The sequence below is a fragment of the Cervus canadensis genome, chromosome 4 (genome assembly GCF_019320065.1).
Source record: "Cervus canadensis isolate Bull #8, Minnesota chromosome 4, ASM1932006v1, whole genome shotgun sequence".
In the NCBI taxonomy this organism is placed as follows: domain Eukaryota; kingdom Metazoa; phylum Chordata; class Mammalia; order Artiodactyla; family Cervidae; genus Cervus; species Cervus canadensis.
Genome location: NC_057389.1, coordinates 94,052,939 through 94,078,157, shown reverse-complemented (window position 1 = coordinate 94,078,157; position 25,219 = coordinate 94,052,939). Strand labels below are relative to the sequence as shown.

The 25,219-nt window shown below is 39.7% G+C and overlaps 2 pseudogenes across 1 annotated transcript; both read right to left on the bottom strand.

The window, feature by feature from the left end:
• Positions 1–1,264: 1,264 nt before the first annotated feature.
• The window catches only part of LOC122440482, a 34,558-nt pseudogene continuing 10,603 nt past the window's right edge, over positions 1,265–25,219 (bottom strand).
• LOC122440483 lies at positions 5,378–24,959 on the bottom strand (annotated as a pseudogene). The gene is made up of 2 exons (XR_006269114.1): positions 23,176–24,959; positions 5,378–12,355 (listed from the first exon to the last, which is right to left on the bottom strand). The product of XR_006269114.1 is annotated as a zinc finger protein 14-like (transcript).

Below are 25,219 nucleotides of genomic sequence, written 5' to 3'. Positions count from 1 at the left end.
GACCCCACGGACTGTAGCCCACCATGCTCCTCTGTCCCTGGAATTCTCCAGGCAAAAACACTGAAATGGGTTGCCATTCCCTTCTCCAGGGTATTTTCCCAACAGAGAAGATAAAATTCAGGTCTCCCACATTGCAGGTGAATTTCTTACTGTCTGAGCTACTAGGGAAGCCCCCAAAGGTCTAGGGTATCCCAAAGCTGATATTGCCCCACTGTTAATCGGGGTTGGATCTCAACAACTGGCTGTGGGGCCACAGGGGCCCCAGGGCAACTGGGGGCTCAAAATGTCTTCAGGCAGCTGGTCATATAGTGCGTGAGGCTGTGACCTTGCCTGGCTAGCTGCCTCGCCTGAGGCATCCCAATACTGAAGCCAATAGGCTGATGAGTAGCACAGGTCTCTCACATTAATAAACTAGAAGGACCAGCACCAGTGTCCTTGTGGTAGAATGAGCTTCCCAAAATGGCTGTCATCAGTGTCTGTGTCCGAAGGATAAGCATCAGTTGCCTCCTGTTTCTCCAGGAGTCTCCAAGATTAGCAGGTGGGTCAGACTTATGCCCCTTTCAAATTACCACTTTTTCCCTGAGCATGTGAGATTTTATGTGCACCCCTTAAGAATGAGTCTCTATTTCCTACAGCCCCCTTACTCTCTGGTAAGCAAGCCCTGCAGTCTTCAAATGTTTTGGGGGCTCATCTACCCAGTGCAGGACACCTAGGCTTGGGAGTAAGATGGGGGCAGGGGTTGGACCCCCTTGCTCCTTGGGACAACTTCTGCAATTATAACTATCTTCCTGTTGTGGGTCATGGGTCTTGACTATAACTTTTATCTACCCTTCCTACTGGTTTCACTGTGGGTCCTTCTTCCTATCTTTACCCATAGATCTTTTCTGCTAGTGTTCAGGTCTTTCTCATCAATGGTTGCTTGGCAAATAGTTGTAATTTTGGTATCCCTATGGGAGAAAGTGAGCTCAGGGTCTTCCTACTCTACCATCTTGGACTCTTCAGTTTTGAGGATATTCTTGACTGGCAGAGCAAAAAATGAGGAAAGTAGGCTTGAAGCAAGTGCCTGCAAAGGCCCTATACTTCTTGTCTCTTTCCATACAGGTGGCTCCAAATCTACCTAATACTGTTTCACTTCTGCATTTCAAGTTACCTGTCCATTCAGCTTTGGTGAATTCTAACATGGGACCATAAAAGCAACAGAATCTAGAAACTGTAGTTCACATTACTCACATTGACAAAACAGTTAAAAAGAGTCATCTCCAACTCTAGATTTTATTGTCATCACACAGGTCTCTCAATATTCCAGAGCCCAAATCCTAGCCAGAAGGAATGACAAATAACAAAGGACAAAAGATGAAAAGAATAATTCACATGAGACTACATGAAGAACTCTGTATACTTACAAATACATGCCCAACTCTTTATTACATCTCTGTTAGTAAGCAAATGGAATAAAGCTCTTAAGGCAATGAAAAGTTTGAATATAATGTAAAAGGGATGTTGAGTATTGAGTACTTGCCACAAGAAACAAACAAGTACCAAAATGTCACTTTTTAGTGTTCCCTTATTTACACAAAAATTACAAAATTATTTAAAAATGAAACCTACTTGCATATTAGAAATACACTGCAAATCACCCATGGACCAAAGAGTCTTAATAGTAAAAATAAAAAAAAATCTAACTGATAAAAGGTTAAATTATTTATTAAACTTAGGAATGACAGCCTAAAGACTATCAACACAATTATCTCACCTCAATATTTACTTACAAAAATAAGTAGAACTCCATACTTCAGAGAATAACTTTAAGAGTATGCCACTGGTAGGGAAAATATATGTTTAAAGTTTATAACATTTCCTCCATATTGTAACTTTGAGAGCATTCTACATGGATTTGCAGAGGCTTACCCATATTACTTACATTAACATAAGTTTTTTCCAGTGCAGTTTTCATATTACTATAAAGATATTTGTTTCAAATGAATAGTTTTACTTTTCATTTCAGTTATATGGTATCTACCCAGTGTACATTCTTAAATCGTTTTAAGAATGTAAGGCAAATGAAGGTTTTCATATATTGTTTACATTTAACAGAATTCTCTCTAGAGTGAGTTCTTTCCCAAGAATATGAGAGAAAATTCCCCAATTTCTCACATTTACATGATGTGCATCATCTTGCATCCTTAAAATGTCATGTGACAAAGGTATTCCAATATTCCTTACATTCAGTTTCTGTTATGAGTTCTTTCATGCATTTGAACATAACAGGAATTGCTGGAGGCTTTACCATATTTTTTTGCATTCAAAGCAATTCTCTACAGTGTGAATTCCTTTCTGTATTCAGAATGAACTGAGACAACTGAAAGTTCTCCTACATTTCTTACATTCATAGGCCTACTTTCCATTATGAGTGTTCTCATGGTTTTGAACAGAACTAGGACCATTGAAGGCTTTCCTATAATTTTTACATTCATATGGTTTCTTACCAGTGTGAGTTCTGATTTCATAATGAACTGAAAAAAATTGAGGGCTTTCCTACATTTCTTACATTATCCAGTGTGCTTCACCACATGTCTTGAAAATTTGGTGATAGAACTAAAGGCTTTCCCACTTTCTTACATTCATAGGGTTACTCTCCATAAGTTCCTTCATGGTTTTGTAAAGAATGAACTCGACTGAAGGCTTTACTACAATTCCTACATTCATACGGTTTCTTTCCAGTGTGTGTTCTTTCATGGTTTTGTAATGAACTGGAACTGAAGGTTTTCCCACATTTCTTACACAAATAAGGTCTGACTCTAGTGGCTTTATCATGTGTAAATGAAATTTTGAGGGAAAAATGAAGGCTTTCCCACATTCCTTACATTCATAGGGTTTCTCTCCACTATGAGTTCTTTCATGACTTCAAAGGGAACTGAAATAAGTGATGGCTTTACCACATTGTTTACAGTGATAGGATTGCTCCCCAGTATGACTCCTTTCATGTTTTTAAAGGAAGCTGGGATAACTAACGCCTTTACCATATTCCTTACATATATGAAGTTTTTTCCCAGTATGAGTTCTTTGATGTTTTCAAAGGGACCTAGGAGTACTGAAGGTTTTATAACATTCCTTACATTCAAACGGTTTTTCTACACTGTGAATCCTTTCATGACTTTGAAAGTAACTGGAACAATCAAAGACTTTCCCACACTCCTTACATTTGTAAGGTCTGTCTCCAGTGTGCTTCATTACATGTCTTTGAAATTTGGTGAGAGAACTCAAGGCTTTTCCATGTTCTTTATATTCATAAGGTTTCTCTCCACTATGAATTCTTTCATGTTTTTGACAGGAATTTGGACTGCTGAAGGCTTTACCACATTTTTTACATCCATAGGGCTTTTCTCCACTGTGTCTCCTTTCATGGCTTTGAAAGGATCTGGAACAATTGAAGGCTTTACCACATTGTTTACACTTACAGGGTTTCTCTCCACTATGACTTTTTTCATGTCTGTGAATAGAAGTAGGCCAACTGAAAGTTTTCCCACATTGTTTACATTTATAAGGCTTCTCTCCTGTGTGAGTCCTTACATGTATTTGAAATGAACTGGGAGTAACGAATGCTTTCTCACATTCTTTACATTTATAAGGTCCACCTCCAGAGTGACTTATCATGTCTGCTCTAAGGATTGAGAGAAAAATAAAGCCTTTTCCACACTCCTTATATTCGTAGGGTTTCTCTCCAGTATGATTTCTTTCATGTTTTCAAAGAGAACTGGAATAACTGAATGCTTTACTACATGTTTTACATTTATAGAATTTCTCTCCATTGTGATTTCTTTCATGGTTTTTCAATCCTACAGGAGAAATAAAAGCTTTACCACATTGCTTACATTCATAGGGTTTCTCTCCTGTGAGTCCTTTCATGTATTTGAAACGTTTGATGATATCTAAAGGTTTTTCCACATTGTTTACATGGATAAGGTTTCTCTCCCATGTGGGTTTTTTTCATGTATTTGTAGTGCAAATCTTAAAAAACTAAAGATTTCCCCATTTCCTTAAATTTATAAGGAGCATCTCCAGTGTGCATTATCATGTATCTTCAAAAGGTTGTAAGCCACTTAAAGAGTTTCCCACATTCTTTACACTTATAAGGAGTATCTCCTGCATGGGTTATGTGTCTTTGAAGGGTTGTGAGCCACACAAAGGCTCTCCCACATTGTTCACATTCATAGGGCTTTTCTCCTGTATGAATCCTTTTATGGGTTTGAAAGGAAGTGTGAAAACGAAATTCTTTCCCATATTTCTTACATTTGTAGTTTTCCTGTCCATCGTGTTTTCGTGTTTTTCAAAACAATGAAGATAACTGAAGGCTTTACTACATTCCTTACATTTATACAGCTTCTCTTCATATTTCTGGTACTCATCTAGTTTATGTCCATTATGATGCCTAATATGTCTATTAAGGGACAGATGATGCATAAAGGCTTTTCCACATGCACTGCATTCATATGGTTTCACTCGAGTAGTTTTCTTGTTCACACTGAGTTTTAGAATAAGGCTGTAGATTCCTGCACACTGACTACCCTCTTTACTTGCATAGAATCACATGACTCCTGTAAAAAATGGGGATCACATGAATAATGATTTCTTTACTAACAACTAAATATTTATTAGGAGGGTACTTGAACTACACTGTTATGATTTATAGCAAAATCAGACAGGTTATTTCCCTGTCTGAATGGTTTTCAATTGAAAAAGGAATGCCCTTCAAGATTTCACTCTTGGAATTATCAAAAGTGACATTCACATATAGGGCTTGTTAAATATTATTTTCAAGAGAACTATTTTCCAAATGCTGGACATCTATGTCCCATATTATAAAGGATTTGGAGAAAATTTTTTCAGAGAATAAATAAATGTGAAGCAGGCATTATGTGTTTAGGCCCCTTCTTTTAAAATTTTACCACAAACGAGGAGCCACATATGAGGCACTACTTTCTGTTATGGGTGTGACTTACCTTGTTTTCTCCCCTGGTTTTTGTACTGATCTTCAATGTCATGATTGCTCCCTTTCCCCCCTAAATTGCAAATGAAGAAAAATGATTCCAAAATATTAGAAATTATACAGAAAGCGTTAGATCCTACATTCAATGTTGGCTGTGAACAGGTCTAGTTTATTTACCAACTTCCTCCCTTTCACATAAGTCATCATGGAAGAATATCAATGAGTAAGAAACATTTGTTCTCTAATTGACGAAGTAAAGGAAAGCTGTCATCCTCACCTATTGAGGCCAGGTTTCTGAAGGTTTCTTGCATCACATCTCTGTAGAGCTTCTTCTGTGAAGGATTCAGTAAAGCCCACTCCTCTGGGCTGAAATTCATAGTCACATCTTCATTAGCCACCAAGTCCTAAAACACCCCAAAATATGTGTATAGCAGGATGTGTGACAGCAATGGGACTAGACATCTATACACCATTTATATGAATAGGTTATATATGATTCTGTCATCTCCAAACATTTATTTTATGACTTGATCATCAGGAACTTACTCTGTCAATATGTCCTCACAAATTTAGCAGCATAATGAACGTGTAAATATTTACTCTGATCACATTACATCTTATTTCTCACTAACAACAGGGTCCAGAACATGTGGAGAAGTGAGAGACATGCTATATAAATGAAACAAATGTTACCATTTTAAGACCATCAATACCTTGTCAGGAAAAACTTCCATATTCTTCATTTTACCCACCATTTATAGCACTTATGAGGCAGAGGGTCAAATCTGCACAAGATTTTATGAATAAGAACATAGTGCTGAACTGAAAGTTTTTTCTTCTATTCCCATCACCAAACAAAAGAGTCCAACAAACCTGTAAAACTTTTAATAGGGTCCAGCTAGCCAATTTGGCCTTAAAGTATTCTAAGCCTTTAGAAGTAATCAGATGTTGATGATGGAAAGAAAATATTCTTGTGGGGAAATATGCCTTTCACTTCTACAATATTTACTACAGACACTTTTTTCTCTCATCTGATGCACTAGAAAGTTAAGGCTTTCCAGGTGGCTCAGTGGTAAAGAATCTGCCTGCCAATGCAGGAGACATGAGTTTGATCCCTGGTCCAGGAAGATGCCACATGCTGCCCAGAGCAACTGAGCCTGTGCACCACAAATCCTGAGCCTGTGCTCAAAAGCCTGGGAGCTGTAACTACTGAGACCACGTGTAACAACTACCAAAGCCTTCATGCCCTAGAGTCCATGCTCCACAAGAGAAGCCACCGCAATGAGAGGCCCACGTACTGCAGATAGAGAATAGACCCCAGTCACTGCAACTAGAGAAAAGCCTGTGCAGCAATGAAGACCCAGCATAGCCACAATGAATAAATAAATAAAATCTATCTATAGAAAGTTAATTGGCACTTACAGTTCAGACACTAGGAAAATAGTCTGAAAACCAAACCACAAAACCATGTGCCTTATGTACCTCAAGGTTGCTTAGAGGCACATACAGGCATACAGAGTGAGATAATATGCTGGCGGAGCTCTTTATGGCAGATTTAGAACACAAGTGCCCAGTGCCTATTCAACCCTGAGGAACAGATTGAGAGTTGTAAACTGCAAGTGTGTTCATTAAAAATCATAAGAGTTTGATGGTAAATCTGCCCTAAGTATTTATAAAACACATAAAGGATTCAGAAGTACTTTCCTCCTGAAGAATATGAAATCACCATTTTCAAATTGCAGGAGGAAGTTATTTCCTGACCAGCCACTCTAAAGGCTGCCCTGCCACAAGCTCCCACAAGGTATACAGAAACAGGATAGCTTGAACCCTGGGTCTAAGAATCCCTTAGATGATGACAGCACATGCTGCCAATAGTGTATAAAAGGTCTTATTATCTAAATAATCGAGGTATCTGAGGACAGTAAGGCAGACATCTCCAGCACTTTCATGAAATGGCTTCACAAAGCATGGGAAAGTATCTGGACTTTTTAAAAACTGAAGTTAGGGGCTGGTTTAGGATGAGGGTTCACATATAAGAACAAAATCCTAAGAAGATAGAATCTCTTGCCACTAACAACAGAAGGAAGACTAAGGCTTTCCAATCACTTTGTATAGATGTGGGTAAAAGCCAAAAGAGGATAGGCAATGATTTTTAAAGCAGTCAGCAATCAATCATCAAAAATTGAAGACAGAGACTTAACAGGTTTGAAGCTGGCATTTAAGGTACTCAGAAGCCATCATTCCTGGCCTCAAAGGAAAAAACTTAGATCAGTGAATTGAGTTCACAGCAAAATATTCTCTCCAAAACTGGAAAAGAAGAAATAAAGACAGCATTTAAAAATAAACACCAAATATTCTGTTCTTAAGAAGGCCTATACTGAAAATAATCCATTTCACCAGAGGCTAACAAAAAGCTCAAAACACCAAAACCAAAACCCAAACAAGACAGGACACAAAATCCATAAACTGTAGAGCAATGACAGAGGCTTAAAATACACAAAATGGGAATATCTAAAAGAAAAGGTACACAGAAATGAACCGAAAAAAATAAGTAATAATCATTGAGAGTCTCCTAAAATTAATGATTAATGGCATGCTGTAGATCCAAAAAGCTTAGAGAATACTAACCATTAAAAATGTACACTAAGTCTCATATTCTAACTTAGGAAATATCAAAGAGAAAGAGAATATATTGAAAAAAAGTCAGATGGGAAAATCCACTTTACTTTTATAGGAAAAAAAAAAGATTAGACTTAGATCAGACTTCTCGTCAGAAACCAAGCAGGAAGAGAGTAGAGTGAAATTTTTCAGTTTTTGAAAGGAAAAAAACCACTCTCCTACTTTTCAAAACCAAAAGCTGGTCCTTAGAAAATATTAATTATAATAAAATTGATTGACATCTAGTCAAGGTAACAGAAAAGGCAAAACAGAAATATCAGAAATGAAAGGAAGAGGAAATGAACATAAAAAGATTTGATACAATTCAACATCCATTTATGATAATAAACTAATAATACAGGGAACTCTTTGTTCTTGAGAAAAACATCAACAAGACACCTGCAGCTAACATCATACTTAGATACAACACCAAAAACAAACAAACCATGAAAGGAAAAACTGGTAAGTGTCCCTTCATTAAAAGGAAAACTCCTGTGGTGGAGAAAGCGTTAAGAGAATGAAAAGTCACAGACTAGGAGAGTCTCTGTAATACACATATCTGATAAATGACTAGTAATCTCAAATACACAGAGGCTTCTTAAAACTCAACAGTAAAGAGATAAACAACTCAGTTAAAAATGGGAAAAAGATCTGAATAGACACCACACCAAACAAGATATACAGGTGGGAAATAAACAATATGAAAACATGCTGAACATGTCTTTGGGGAATATTAATATAAATAAAACAACAATAATATGTCACTACACACTTGTTAAATGAATTCAAAACACCCAGCATTAGTGAAGATGAGAAGCTGCTGGTAATCTTCATTCCTCGGTGGTGGGAATGAAATTGGTATGCCTACATTGGAAGATTCATTTCCCATGAATCCTTAACATACTCATACATATAGGAAGATGCAGCAATCCTGCTCCTTGATAGAGACACAAATTAGCTGAAACCTTAAGTGCACACAAAAGCCTAACACGAATGTCTGTAGGTGCTTTATTCATAATTGATAAGAGAGTTAAGCATGATGTACTTCAAGAGTCGAATGGATAAACAGTCAGTGTCATTACCACTATAAGATGAAATATTGCTCAATGAAAAAATGAAATGAGGTATCAAGCCATAAAAACACATGAAGGAATCTCAAAAGTACATCGGTAAGTGAAAGAAGCCAATCTGACAAGGCAACATAAGATTCCAAGTAGATGATATTTTGGAAAAGACATTATTATGAGCCATAAAAATATCTTTGGTTCTGAAGAATTTGGGGTTTGGAGGGAGAGATGAATGAAAAGGTGAAACAGAAGGGATTTTGAGGGTAGAGAAATGATGGATACGTGTCATTAAACATTTACCAAAACCTATAGATCCTATAACCCAAAAAGACATTCATAACGAAAACTGTGGACTTTAATACATTAATACTGGTTTAGTAATTGTTATAATGTAATGCAGCAATACAAAATTTAACAAAATAGTGCAAATAGAGGGGTTATGTAGGAACTACTAAGGAAAAAAATTACAGAACCACCTTATTCGACAGATAAAGGAATCCAAAGGAGAGAAAAGTAAATATTTGAATCAGCTGAGATAAGCAGACTGCTCCCTTACAGCTGAAAAGGAAAACCCACATTCAGAAAGTTAAATATGTTCTTAAAATCTGGTCTACAAACTTCCCTGGTGGTCTAGTGGTTAAGATTCTGCCTGCCAATGTAGGGGACATGAGTTCGATCCCTGGTCCTGGAAGATTCCACATGCTTCAAGGCAACTGAGCTCATGAGCCAAAACTACTGAAGCTGCAACTGGAGCACAGCCCCATGTGCTGCAACTAGAGAAAGCCCAAGTGCAGCTACGAAGACCTGGCAGGGCCAAAATACATACATGAAGTAATTGTAAAAATTGTGGTCCAGATACTCCCAACTGCAATAGAACCCTAAAAGTGAGTCAGTCTCTGAGGAAGAAGGGTATGGACCCCAAAACGGCCATCCCCTCTTCCATTCTCACAAGTGAGGAATTTCTCAGCAGGTGTCAACCCAAAAGAACTCCCAAATTCCCAAACCCTTTGTCAAGGAAACAGAACACCAACCTCCACGGACTTCCCTGTGCGCATATTACACTGAATGCACCGCCATTATAAATGCAACACTTAGGCAAACCATGATTACAACTTCAGAAAGAGAATCACAAAATCTTCTCCATCTCCCTGTTCAGTCACTAAGTCATGTCTGTCTCTTTGCAACCCCAGGACTGCAGCATGCCAGGCTTCCCTGTCCTTCACTATCTCCCAGAGTTTGCTCAAACTTATGTCCTTTGAGTCGGTGATGCCATCTAACCATCTCATTCTCTGCTCCTGACCTTCTTTTGCCTTCAATCTTTCCCGGCATCAGGGTCTTTTCCAATGAATTGGTTCCTAGGAGGAGCCAATGGGCCTTCACTTCTAACTCTCTTTACAGGCTCACAGTGGGGCTTAGTTTGACTCACCCACTACAGGCCACACTCCCTACTGGAGTCACTTGGCACCACTATTATTATTTTAATTATACAAACACACTGAACAATCCAGCACATTCAATCAAACAGTGTTTATGTGAAGAGTAAGAAGGAAAACTGAAATACACTTGTATAATCAGAAAATCCCCAGTATATATTTTTTTCAGCAAAGAAGATGTTAATTATTATTTCCATGATAAGACTTGTTTCGTAACTAACCGTATTTGAACACTTCTGGTCTGCAAGTCTAAACTCTGCAATTTCTTTGGAAATCACCCAAAAGTAATGAACAGCCCTCTGAAACTTAACTACAGCCAGGTTAAGGGATGAAACCAGGATCTTAAATGAAATGCAATGATGAAATTCTTTTTTTCCCCCTGAAATTAACCTTTTTCTTGCCTCTTTGTAAATGTTTTATACTGTCTTTCAAGCTTATTGATTAAATAAAAAATGTATTTATCCTTACTGAAAAATGGACACTTAAAGCAATAAATCTTCTCGAGTCAACAAAAGCAGGGAGGGGCAAGGCAAGGACAGATCAACCAGGAAAGCTTCAAAAAAGGAATCTCCAACCAAAGGATTTTTCACAGGATGACGGTGCCCAGGAAAGATTCTGAAGAGCAGAGGCTCAAAGATTTCATGCAACATAGTTCCAGGTGGTCATTCTCAGTTTTCCTCCCATGTAATATATATCCACAAACAAAAAAACGAGGTTTTAATAAATACCCATCTGGGAACTTCCCTGGAGGTCCAGGGGCTAAGACTCTGCTCCAGAAGCAGGAGTCCTGGGGTTCGATCGCCGGTAATGGAATTAGATCCCACACACCACAAAAAGTCTCGGTGCAGCCAAAGAATTAAATGAGTAAATATTTAAAAAATAAGGAATAAAATGTATTATTGAAAAATAGCCATCTGTGGCTCTACTGACAAAAGGATACATTAAAATACTGAAGAAATATGAAATGCACCACAGCAGGCAAACAGTAGAAAATGCTGTGAATCAGAGCGATCAGAAGCTGGTGTTTGGAAACGCGAAGTGAAGTGAAAGTCGCTCAGTCGTGTTCGACTCTTTGCAATCCTACGGAATTCTCTAGGCCAGAATACTGGCGTGGGTAGCCTTTCTCTTCTCCAGGCGATCTTCACAATCCAGGAGTCGAACCCACGTATCCCGCATTGCAGGCGGATTCCTTAACCAGCTGAGCCACATTGGAAACCCTTGGAAATGCGAAAGGGATTTGGAGATTTAGGGATGTATTGGCAGCCCTAGGAAGTGCTACGTTGGTGAAACCTGGTTGTGAATTTGAGACCCTCAAATTTGAAAAACTCAAAAGAGAAATCCTGTCCCATTGGGGAGGGATTGGGGACCCCACACACCACAGCTCCTCCCTCACATAAAGCCCAGACACGGAACCTAAAAAACGTCCTCGTGGTCAACGCACATTCTAGGGTAGACGCGGGGCTGCGGGCGAAGAGCTGCCCCGAGAGGTGGCGGGGTTGGGGCCGAGGTGGCCGCGTGAAAGGACAGGACGCCGGGGTTCCCGACGGCCGCTCCCCGCCCCCCACGCTGCGAGCCGGGCAGGACAGGTCCGAGAGATGCCCCGGGGCGGGGAGCTCGGACCAGCAGATTCCGAAGTTGACTGCGGGGAAGCCCGGTCCCCGCCATGGCCAGGCCAGTTCCAACCAGTCCTTCCTCTCCGTCTTCACACTCGGAGACGCACACTCATCATTTCTAGGTTTCTTCGTTCTCCCTAACCTCTTTCTACGACTCCCACGACCAGTGCATTTCACGGAACAGCAGAGCCCGCGGCCGACGAGAATGACCATTAAGCATCCTCAAGTTTCCGGAGCAAAGCCAGAGCGGTTGGCTATGTCTCACCGGTTGTGGTCCATCACCCCATCTACCGTCGTAGGACACTTGGCTTGTGCAAAATGGCTTTGGCCTTTGCTGGTAACTTGTCCCGGCGAATGTGTGAATTTTAATAGAACTTTTTCCTATTCTAAAGCTGACTGTAGTCTCCTCTCAGCTTGATCAGAACGCGAGGTCACAGATGCGCATAGCGGATTCCTGATTCAGTTTCAAGATGAAGCAAGTATAGACAAGAGGGTGCCCACACCAGGATAGACTGGAACCAGAGGGCTTTGTGTCAGCTCTGTGTGCAACTGGGACCCTTTTGTAGAAACGTAGCCACTTCAGTGTGACATCACCATCTGCAATAAAGAGACGGACTCCGTTTCAATCTTTGAAATTTGATAACTTTGAGCTTTCTTCCCATCTCTTCGCCATTCCCATTCGTTTGGTACTTTTGAGTCCTAGAGCCCTTCCTTGGCCCGGGTGAGAAGTTTGAGCCAGGCAGGTATAGCTGGGGGGACTCTTCTCTAAGCAGAGCGTGTGAGACATGTCATTAAAATATCAGGTTTCATTAAATTCAGTTTACATGGGAAGGAAATTTATTTTAGATCAATGTTAGCTTGTGTCCCGAAAGAATTTTTAAACATCTATAAGATCCCTAAGGCAACGGAATTCCTATTTTCACTAATTATAACAAAAACAAAACAAATGATAATGTAAATGTGAGATGCCCATGGAAACTCTTCCTTCTCTCCTAGCTCTCCTGAGGTATAAATGACTAACAAAGTGATTTATATTTGAGTATGGCAATATGAATGGCAATACAATACAATACTGTATTGTATAAGTGAAATTTGCTGAGAGGGGGATCTTAAGAGTTCTCACCATACACACACACAATAACAATTTGAGGTAATGGATGTTATAAATAACCTGGAAATTCTTAGATGTCTAAGAGCCAGAATTGCAGAACTCTGCATTGCAAAACTCTTAATGCATTTATCCACTTACCTGGAAACTTTATTGAGATCCAACACACATACTATATAATGGACCCTTTAATGTCTATAACTCACTGGTTTTCAGTGAAACTGAGTTTCCTCTAAAATGAAGTTCCCTCACTGAGCTTATGATTAATCTCTCTATTCAAAACTTTATTCCCTTTATCATCCCTTTTGATCTCAATTTTCTGACCTCAATGCTAACTGAACACTAATCAACTAGAGTCAGATGACTACAACAGCTGTTGTAGATAACATTGTTGTTCTTGTTTAGTCGCTAAGTCCTGTCCAACTCTTTGCAACCCCATGGACTGTAACCCGTCAGACTCCTCTGTCCATGGGATTCTCCAGGCAAGAATACTGGAGTGGGTTATCATTTCCTCCTCCGGGGGATCTTCTTGACCTGGGGAAGGAAGCTGCATCTCCTGGATTGGCAGGCGGATTCTGTACCACTGAGTCCCCAGGGAAGCCCAGATAACATTCTTAATGTACTACAAGTGCTATTATAGATATCATCATTAATGTACATACTCGGGTTGTCTCTCCAGGTCAAGATAAGCTAACAGATCTCCAGGCCATGGCCCATCTGGGCTGAGACTCATAAACCAGGGACATCTTGATTCCCAAAACTATGATTAAGAAATGTCACAGGACTGTCACAAGATGATGATCAATTCCAGCCTCTTTGTTCTTCCCCCTTAAAAAAAAAAACCGTTAACTCATAGACTAAGTTGGAGTGGATCTGAGACTTGTCTCCCACTCCCTTGCTTGGCTCCCTGCAAACAAACCCATACTTTGTTGCAGATGCCTCGAGTCAGAGCTTGGCTTTCTGTGCTGTGGGCACACAAGTCCTTGCTCATAGCATCAGTATATTTACAGGCAGATGTAACCACTACTAGAGTCAATTTCTGAATATTTTCCTGTCCTTAAAAAGAAACTCCTTTCAAGACTTCCCTGGTGGTCCAGTGGCTAAGACTCCTCGTTCCCAATGCAGGGGGCCTGGGATAGATTCCTGGTTGAGGAACTAGATCCCAAGTGCTGCAACTAAGACCCAGCGCATCGAAATAAACACACACACACACTCTCTCTCTCTCTCTCTCTCCTCTGCTCTTTAGTTACCACTCCCAATCTTCCCAATTTCTTCCTCTAGTCCCTGTGCCTAGACTACCACTAATCTTTCTACCTATATAGATTTCCCTATTCAAGGCTTACAAAGGAATAGAATTGTATAATTCTTTGCAATTATACAATTGGCAATTGACTTTGAAATTGACTCTTTGCAATTGCAATGGTCTTTGCAATTGACTCCAGTCACTTAGCCTATTTTCTCAAGGTACTTCAATGTTCAATGTATCAACACTTCATTCATTTTTATGGACAAAGATTGAGGGCAGGAGAAGGGGGCGATGGAGGATGAGATGACAAAGAGTTTGACACAACTTAACGACTGAATAATATTATTCTGCCGGGTGGACAAAACCCATCGCATTTATCTGTTCATCTGTTGTTGTTCAGTTGCCAAGTTGTGGCTGACTCTTTGCGACCCCATGGACTGCAGCATGCCATGCTTCTCTGTCCTTCACTACCTCCCGGAGTTTGCCCAATTTCATGTCCGTTGAATCAGTGATGGCACCCAAACATCTTATCCTCTGTCACCCTCTTCTCCTTCTGCCTTCAATCTTTCCCAGCATCAGGGTCTTTTCCAAAGAGCTGGCTGTTCGTAACAGGTGGCCAAAGTATTAGAGCTTCAGCTTCAGCACCAATCCCTCCAGTGAGTATTCTGGGCTGATCTCCTTTAGGGTTGACTGATTTGATCTCCTTGCTGTCCAAGGGACCCTCGAGTCTTCTCCAGCACCAGTTTGAAAGCATCAATTCTTCAGCACTCTGCCTTCTTTATGGTCCGACTTTCATATCTGTACATGACTACTGGAAAAGACCATAGCCTTGACTATACAGACCTCTGTTGGCAAAGTGATGTTTTTGCTTTTAATGCACTGTCTAGGTTTGTCATAGCTTTCCTTCCCAGAAGCAGTCATCTTCTAATTTCATGGCTGCAGGCACCATCTGCTATGATTTTAGAGCCCAGGAAATGTGTCACTGCTTCCACCTGTTCCTCTTCTATTCTATTTTCCCCTTCCATCTGTTCATTTATTAACATACATTTGGAATGTTTTTACTTTTGGCTATTATGTTTTCATGTACAAGTTTTTGTTTGAACATACACCTGTATGTTACTTGGGTGTATAGGTAGGAGAGAAATTGATGGATCATATGGTATTTCTGGGTTTAATTTTTGAGGAAATGACCAGACTGTTTTCCTAAGTGACTGCGCCATTTTTTAATTTGCACCACCCCTGTGCAACGGTTCCAATTTCTCGATATATCCTCAGCAATGTTTGTTACTGTTAGAGTTACAAGGGGACAACACCCATGGCATTCTTGTGGCACAGGTGAGGGATTAGTTTACACCTGACTTAACTTTGGGCTCCTTAAACCTTGTAATGCAACCTTGTTGTCCTGGGGAAGACTCCTTGATGGCACTGTTTTGAGGCTCTCAAGAGGAAAAAAATGATAAAAACCAGGGTAGAGAGGTACCCCTTCCCCAAAGTATATCCAGTGAAGAAGAAGACAAAACAGGGTAGACAGATAAAATACTAAAAAAATGTCCACATTTTGAGCCAAGTGGAAATCTGAAATATACTAAAACAATTTACACAACAAGGACTTCCCTGGTGGTCCAGTGGCTAAGACTCTACTCTCCTAATGCAGGAGCCCCTGGTCAGGGAACTAGATCCCACATACCACAACCAAAAGAACCTGCACGCTTCAACTAAGACCTGGTGTAGCCAAATAGATTTTTTTTTCAATTACAAAAAAAAAATTCTTCCCCCCCACAAAAAAAAAACATGAAAGTACACTGCCAGGCTCAGAATTACAATAGGCTCAGAATTAATTTTGCCAGCTGATGTAGGGTACTAAGTCACATTTAAGTAATTAATCAATGTTGTTGTTTAGTTGCTCAGTTGTGTCCAATTTTGTGACACCAAGGACTGTAGCCCACAAGGCTCTTCTGTCCATGGCATTTCTCAGGCAAGAATGCAGGAGTGGGTTGCCATTTCCTTCTCCAGGGGATCTTCCCAAACCACAGCTCGAACCCATGTCTCCTGCCTTGCAGGCAGATTCATCACTGAGCCACCTAATTTAACCTGAGATCCCAACAAATTTAAGCAAGATACCTCTGATAATCTTAGAAGCACTAATGAACATAGCACAGAGGACAAATAGGACAGTGTTTCTCTTTTACTATCAAAACCATGGTTGTGCCTAGATTATCCATGGTCACAACACCCACTGTCCTAAAATATTCCATACTGAACTGGGAAGCTCTGAACCAATGATTCATAGATCAAAATTATGGTTTCTGTTACTTAAAATTTGGCTTGGACCTCACAGACCTTATTCCCCAAATAACTTAGCTAATATCAGTTCAGTTCAGTTCAGTCGCTCAGTCGTGTCTGACTCTTTGTGATCCCATGCACTGCAGCACGCCAGGTTTCCCTGTCCATCACCAACTCCCGGAGCTTACTCAAACTCATGTCCATTGTGTTGGTGATGCCATCCAACCATCTCATCCTCTGAAGTCCCCTTCTTCTCCCATCTTCAATCTTTCCCAGCATCAAGGTCTTTTCCAATGAGTCAGTTCTTTGCATCAGATGGCCAAAGTATTGGAGTTTCAGCTTCAGCATCAGTCCTCCCAATGAACATTCAGGACTGATTTCCTTTAGAATGGACTGGTTGGATCTCCTTGCAGTCCAAGGGACTCTGAAGAGTTTTCTCCAACACCACAGTTCAAAAGCATCAATTCTTCGGTGCTCAGCTTTCTTCATAGTCCAACTCTCACATCCATACATGACTACTGGAAAAACCATAGCTTTGACAAGATGGACCTTTGTTGGCAAAGTAATATCTCTGCTTTTTAATATGCTGTCTAGATTGGTCATAACTTTTCTTCCAAGGAAGAAGTGTCTTTTAATTTCATGACTGCAGTCACCATCTGCAGTGATTTTGGAGCCCCCCAAAATAAAGTCTGTCACTGTTTCCACTGTTTCCCCATTTATTTGCCATGAAATGATGGGACCGGATGCCATGATCTTAGTTTTCTGAATGTTGAGTTTTAAGCCAACTTTAAACAAAAAATTAATTAATTTAATTGGAGGCTAATTACAATATTGTAGTGGTTTTTGCTATACACTGACATGAATCAGCCCTGGGTGTACATGTGTTCCCCATCTTGAACCCCCCTCCCACCTTCCTCCCCATCCCATCCCTCAGGGTCATCCCAGTGCACCAGCCCTGAGCACCCTGTCTCACGTATCGAACCTGGACTGGTGATCTGTTTCACATAAGATAATATACATGTTTCAGTGCTATTCTCTCAAATCATCCCACCCTCACCTTCTCGCACAGAGTCCAAAAGACTGTTCTTTACATCTGTGTCTCTTGCTGTCTCGCATATAGGGTCATCATTACCATCTTTTAAAATTCCATATATATGCATTAGTACACTGTATTGGTATTTTTCTTTCTGACTTACTTCATTCTGTATAATAGGCTCGCTTCATCCACCTCATTAGAACTGATTCAAATGCATTCTTTTTAATGGCTGAGTAATATTCCATTGTGTACATGTACCACAGTTTTCTTATCCATTCATCTGCCGATGGACATCTAGGTTGCTTCCATGTCCTTAAGCCAACTTTTTCACTCTCCTCTTTCACTTTCATCAAGAGGCTTTTGAGTTCTTCTTCACTTTCCGCCGTAAGGGTGGTGTCATCTGCATATCTGAGGTTATTGATATTTCTCTGGGCAATCTCGATTCTAGTTTGTGCTTCATCCAGCCCAGCTTTTCTCATGATGTGCTCTGCATATAAGTTAAATAAGCAGGGTGACAATATACAGCCTTGATGTTCTCCTTTCCCTATTTGGAACCAGTCTGTTGTTTCATGTCCAATCCTAACTGTAGATTACCCATCTGCATACAGATTTCTCAGGAGGCAGGTCAGGTGGTCTGGTATTCCCATATCTTTCAGAATTTTCCAGTTTGTTGTGATCCACACAGTCAAAGGCTTTGGCATAGTCAATAAAGCAGAAGTAGATGTTTTTCTGGAATTCTCTTGCTTTTTTGATGATCAGCGGATGTTGGCAATTTGATCTCTGGTTCCTCTGCCTTTTCTATAACCAGCTTGAACATCTGGAAGTTCACGGTTCACGTACTGTTGAAGCCTGGCTTGGAGAATTTTGAACATTACTTTGCTAATTACTTAGCATGTGAGATGAGTGCAATTGTGCGATAGTTTGAACATTCTTTGGCATTGCCTTTCTTTGGGATTGGAATGAAAAGTGATCTTTTCCAGTCCTGTGGCCACTGCTGAGTTTTCCAAATTTGCTGGCATATTGAGTGCAGCACTTTCACAGCATCATCTTTTCAGATTCGGAATAGCTCAATTGGAATTCCATCACCTCTACTAGTTTTGTTCATAGTAATGCTTCCTAAGACCCACTTGACTTCACATTCCAGGATGTCTGGCTCTAGGTGAGTGTTAATGGCCCAACATAAGTTACACAGGGCCTTGATGGACTGAAAACTATGTACAAAAGCTAGTTAGTAAAGAGTTAATTATTCCCAGTCCTCCTTCTAACAGCCCAACTTATCCTATTATACCAAGGAAGGATGACACCTCACAGTGAATTAAGGCAACCTTGAGGTTGTGGTCATACCAAACGGAACCCTATATCCAGTCTCCAATATTACAGAAATCACTGACTCCATCTAATAAGCTGGTAACCGATAAGTATTTTGCTGTCATAGATTTGATAAGTCTGCTGTGTTCAGTGCCTATTTCAACAGCCTCTTGGCTGGACTTGGCCATCACCTCTGAAGGGTCATGATACCCCTTCACTGGGTTATCCTCATGGATCCTTTTGATGCTGATGTTGCTGAGGCAGCATCTTTACCTATGGCTGCTTTGACCTGACAGGTGAAATTACATGCTGTTCCATGAACCTGTACATTAGCCAAGGACCAAACTGCTGGTGTTTGTACTGCTGAGAGATATACTTTCACAGTAACTCATGATTTTGGAATGTTGTGGAAGCAACATGCCTCCCTTACTTCCAGTGAAAAGGAAGTTAAAAATGGCCTCCACATTCAGGAATTACTGAATGCAATACTACTCCCTGCCACATTAGCTACTGTTAAGGTTCTGAGGCTTTTTTTTGCCTCACTGCACTGCTTGCAGAATATCAGTTCCTCATCTAGGTATTGAACCTGTGCCCCCAGTAGTGGAAACTCGGGAGTCTTAACCACTGGACTGCCAGGGAATTCCCCAGTGAAGCCTGTTTGTACTGCTCCTGAATATTGAAAACTGCCTAATGAGGCTTGGCAAATGGATTTCATGCAGCTTCCTCTAATGGATATAAATATGCTCACATCATGGTCTGTGTGTTTTCACACTGGACTGAAACCTTCCCTTGCAGACACAGGAACTCTAACCCTAATCTCTACAGTGGCTAAAATTCTTCTTGAAAATAGTATTCCTACCAGAGGAACTCCTCTTGAATTTCATATTGATCAAAAAACCCGCTTTACTGGTTAGGTGCTTTGACAAGTCTCTTCTGTATGACCAATTTTACAACATTATCACTGTGATTACTACCCTCAATACTCTGGTTTAGTCAGACACACTAATGGCATAATTATGACTCAGTTGGCAGAATTTGTTGAGGCCCCATAAATACCCTGACCAAATGTATTGCCGTTAGTTCTAAATCTCAGAGCCAGACCTTTTGGAACTCATAAACTCTCACCCTTGTGACAGTCACAAGATGCCCAATGCAGGGCTACTGATTCTTTTGACCTACAACTGATAAAAGAGGAGATGCTTCAATATTGCAAAGGCCTAACTGCTTCTACGAAAAGTAACCATGTTTTGGTAGAACAGTCTTTTCACAGTACCCTTGGGAAACAAAGACCTTATGGATCACATCTTGCAACTTAGAGGTTTTGTTGGTTCAAGAATGCATTTCTAGGGACTTCCCTGGTCCAGTAACTAAGACTCCACACTCCCAATGCCAGGGTTTGATCTCTAGTCGGGGAACTAGCTCCCACCTGCAGTAGCTAAAAGTTCACATGCTGCAACTGAATATTTCGCATGTCACAACGAAGATCAAAGATCCTTTGTGCTGCAACTAAGACCTGGTACAGTCAAATAAATAATTAATGTAAAAACAACACCTCCAAAAGAACTCTCTTCAGCCTCTCTATATCTGGACTAGGTCTGCTGGAAGTTTGTTACCAAACCCTTGATGATAACATAACTCTTCAGATGATATCCAATGGCTATGATCTTAATAACATACAGACTAAAGTGCTTGAAGGTTCTTCCTCTTACCTCTTTTTGTTACTCAAATGTGACCTTAGGAGGTTTCTTATCTGGGTACTTTCCCTTTGCCATGAGACACTAAACCCCAGGAAAGGTTTTTCCTAACATTGAGGGGGAAAAGCTGCTAAAACTGGAAAACCTGACTCTTGACAAATGATGTTTTCAGAAAAAGATCTTGTGCAGAAGGGGAAAACGTAAAAAATTTAATAAACAGAAACCACAAAGAGGATGGGCAGACCAGAAGGCGGAACTCTCATATCCTGCAATGGTAACAGAGTCCAACAGGAAGAAGCAAGATACTTCTTTCCTGGCAAGGACTCAGCCAACGAAAAGTCATGGTTTCTTTGTTTATTAGAGCCCTCCCAACTTCTTTTTCCACTCTATAAAAGTGTTCAAATTCCTCTGCTGGGTGAGGACTTGCAATGTGCCCTGCCATATTGCAGACTATTCTCTGCTGATTCTGAACAATTCCTTCTTGCTGGAGAAATACATAGTGGTCTACTTGTTTCAGATTGAGAAGGTATAAGGTTAGATTATTGATTTGAGGTCTCTTTTTTTTTTTTTTACTATAGGCATTAACTGCTATAAAAACATTTCTATTTATTGTTTTAGATGCAAACTATAAACTTCGACTCTCTGGGCATGATAATTATATCTTAAACAAAGCAAGGTGTTTACTACACAAATTAGACCTTAGACTAATAATATCTAGAGAACAGGGCACTCAGTGCTTCAGAAAATATTCTCAATCATGACAGTCTAAATTTCTTGCCAAGTGGACACATGAGGGTTTTCAGGAAAATCCAAACTGCTGGATATTCAGTGTTGAATTTGGGGACAAGTGTAGAAGCCTACAGTTCAGATCAAGTGGAAGACAAGCAGTCTGTGGAGGTTTTAAGGATATACGTGATTGATGGGGAAAAGAATGTGGAAAATGGGCTGGAACCAAGTGTCTGTAAAGGCCTGTGCTTCTGACTGCTTCTATACAGTTGGCTTCAAAATCTGACTAAATCATATTTCTGCTTTCCAAGTTTCATATAAGTTATGCTTTAGTGACTTCTAACATAGGACCATAAGGCAACACATCCTAGAAAATATAGTTCATAGTACTCACATTAATATAATAAGAGTCATTGCCAAATCTAAATTTTATTGTCCTCTCATAAAGTCTTTATTCCTAATGGAAATCCCATAGTCCAAATATCAACCAGAATAAATGACAAAGTGTAAAGGACAAAAGTTGAAGATAGTAATTCACAAGAGACTGCACTGTGATGAATTTTGCATACTTATAAAGTAGAATAAGGTTCTTCAGGCAATGAAAAGGTAGCTTCTGCTAAGGAAGGTAGAAGATATTACATGTAAAATAAATTAGGCATACCCAGTACTTGCCACAGGAAGCCAGTGGGGAGAAAAAAAACCAAAGTATCATTTTTCAATGTCCTTTTCCTTACACATAGCTTACAAAATTAGGTAAAAATTAAACCTACTTGCATATTAGAAATAAACTTCAATTCATGGTTCCAACAGACTTCAAAACAGACACACAAAAAATTACCAGATGACTAAAGGAAAAATTACCTATTAGTTTTTTAGGAAGTATTGCTAAAGAGCCTCTTGATGAAAGTGAAAGAGGAGAGTGAAAAAGTTGGCTTAAAACTCAACACTAAGATCATGGCATCTGGTCCCATCACTTCATGGTAAATAGATTGGGAAACAGTGGAAACAGTAACAGAAAAAATCACTGAAGATGGTGACGGCAGCCATGAAATGAAGACACTTGCTGCTTAGAAGAAAAGCTGTGACCAATCTAGACAGCATATTAAAAAGCAGAGATGTTACTTTACCAACAAAGGTCCATCTAGTCAAAGCTATGGTTTTTCCAGTAGTCATGTATGGATGCGAGAGTTGGACTATGAAGAAAGCTGAGCACCGAAGAATTGATGCTTTTGAACTGTGGTGTTGGAGAAGATTCTTAAGAGTTTTTTGGACTGCAAGGAGATTCAACCAGTCCATCCTAAAGGAAATCAGTCCTGAATGTTCATTGGGAGGACTGATGCTGAAGCTGAAACTCCAATACTTTGGCCACCTGACGCAAAGAACTAACTCATTGGAAAAGACCTTGATGCTTGAAAAGATTGAAGGCAGGAGGAAAAGGGGACGACAGAGGATGAGATGGTTGGATGGCATCACCAACGCAATGGACATGAGTCTGAGTAAGCTCCAGGAGTTAGTGATGGACAGGGAAGCCTGGCATGCTGCAGTCCATGGGGTCGCAAGTCAGACACGATTGAGCGACTGAATTGATTGCTTAATGAGTACCTACAAAATTATCTCACCTCAATGAATACTTGTAAAATTAACTACAAATCCATACAATAGAAAATCACTTTGAGAATGAGTCAAATTACAAAGAAAATGTATGCACGAAATTTCTTTCTTTCATTTTGTGAATTTTCTGACAGCTTACCCATAATAGTACTTACATGGATGACTTCTTTCCAGTAGAATTTTCACATGACTTTGAAAATATTTGTTAAAATTGGAAGTTTCCCTTGTTTTTCAGTTACAAGGTTTCTATCTTATGTACATTTTTATATGGTTTTTCTGTAGGGATGTGGGGCAAGTGAAGGTTTTCCTACATAGTTTTTACATTCAATACAATTTTCTCCAGTCCTTCCATGGCTTCCCAAAGAAATGGGACTAAAGGCTTTCCCACATTCCTTACATACATACCATTTCTCTCCAGTGTGTACTCTCATGTGTCCTGGGAGGGTTGGGTGATATATGAGGGCTTTTCCACATTCTTTTCATTCATCTTCTCCCTGGTATGAGTTCTTTCATGTATTTCAACATAACTGGGAGTGCTGAAGGCTTTGCCATATTGTTTACAAAAATAGGGTTTCTCTCTAGTGTGAGCTCTTTTATGTATTTGGAATGAACTGGGACAAATAAAGGCTTTCATACATTTCTTACATTTATGGCACTATTCTCCACTATGGATTTTTTTCATGGTTTCAACAAGAACTGGGAAGGCTTTACTACAAGTTCTACATGAACAGGGTTTCTCTCCATTGTGAGTGTTTTTATGTGTTTGTAATGAACTAGAACAATCAAAGCCTTTCCCACAGTCCTTACATTTGCAAGGTCCATCACCAGTATGCACGATCATGTGTCTTCGAACATTTGAAGAAAAATAAAGGCCCTTCCACATTCCTTACATTCATAGGACTTCTCTCCAGTATGAGTTCTTTCATGTTTTCAAATGGAACTGAGGTAAGTGAAGGCTTTACCACACTGCTTACATTCATAGGGCCTGTCCCCAGTGTGATTTCTTTCATGTATTTGATGACAACAAGGAAAACTGAAGGCCTTACCACATTCCTTACATTTATATGGCTTTTCTCCACTGGGAGTCCTTTCATGACAATGAAAGTAACTGGGACAATCAAAGACTTTCCCATAGTCTTTACATTTATAAGGTCCATAGCCCGTGTGCTTCATCATGTGCCTTTGAAATTTTGTAAGAAAACTGAAGACTTTCTCACGTTCCTTACATACATAGGGTTTCTGTCCAGAATGAGTCCTCTCATGTTTTCGGCAGGAATTTGGACAAGCGAAAGCTTTATAATAATTTTTACATGTATAGCGCTTTTCTCCACTGTGTCTCCTTTCATGACTTTGAAAGGATCTAGAATAACTGAAGGCTTTACCACATTGCTTATATTCATAGGGTTTCTCTCCAGTATGAGTTCTCTCATGTTTTCGAAAGGAACTTGAACAACTGAAGGCCTGACCACATTTTTTACATTCATAGGGCTTTTCTCCAGTATGTGTCCTTTCACGTCTTCGAAGGTAACTGGCACAACTGAAGGCTTTACCATATTGCTTGCATTCATATGGTTTCAATCCACTATGAATTCTCTCATGTTTTATAAAGTAACTGGGACAACTAAAAGCTTTACCACATTGCTTACATTTATAAGGTTTCTTTCCAGTGTGTGTTATTTCATGAATTTGACAGTATCTGAAAGAACTGAGGGCTTTACCACAGTGCTTACATCTATAGGGTTTCTCTCCAGTATGAGTTCGTTCATGTTTTTGAAAGTTGTGGTGATATCTGAAGGTTTTCCCACATCTTTTACATTCATAGGGTTTCTCTCCAGTGTGAATTCTTTCATGTCTTTAATGGATTGGCGAAGCTTGAAGGCCTTCCCACATTTCTTACAATCATAGGGTTTCTCTCCAGTGTGAATCTTCTCATGCGTGTGTCTAGATTGACGATGCTTAAAGGCCTTCCCACATTCTTTGCATTTATATGGCTTCTCTTCATATTCCTGATACTCACATGATTTTGGTGTAGTATGAGATGTCATGTGCCTATTAAAGAATGATGCATGAAGACCTGTCCATATATACTGAACTCGTATAGTTTTATTCCAGTAGTTTTCTTTTTCTGATTATGATTTGAAATCTGGCTAAATGTTTCCCCATACGGATTACCTTCTTTATTTTTACAGCATCTCTACCATATGACTGCTGTAAATAATAAGAAGCATATTATTAATGAATGGCTTATTAATTATATTTATTAATAGTTATGACAATGAAAATTTTACCATTTTCAAGGAAAGTGTAGGTTTTCTGCACATTCCAATTGAAAGTGAATATAATAAAGCTCTGAAAGATAATCAGCAATTATTAAAACAGTAATACTCATAAGTGGTGATTCTGAATATGATTCCAAGTGTACTATTTTTCATACACTCAACATTTAGGA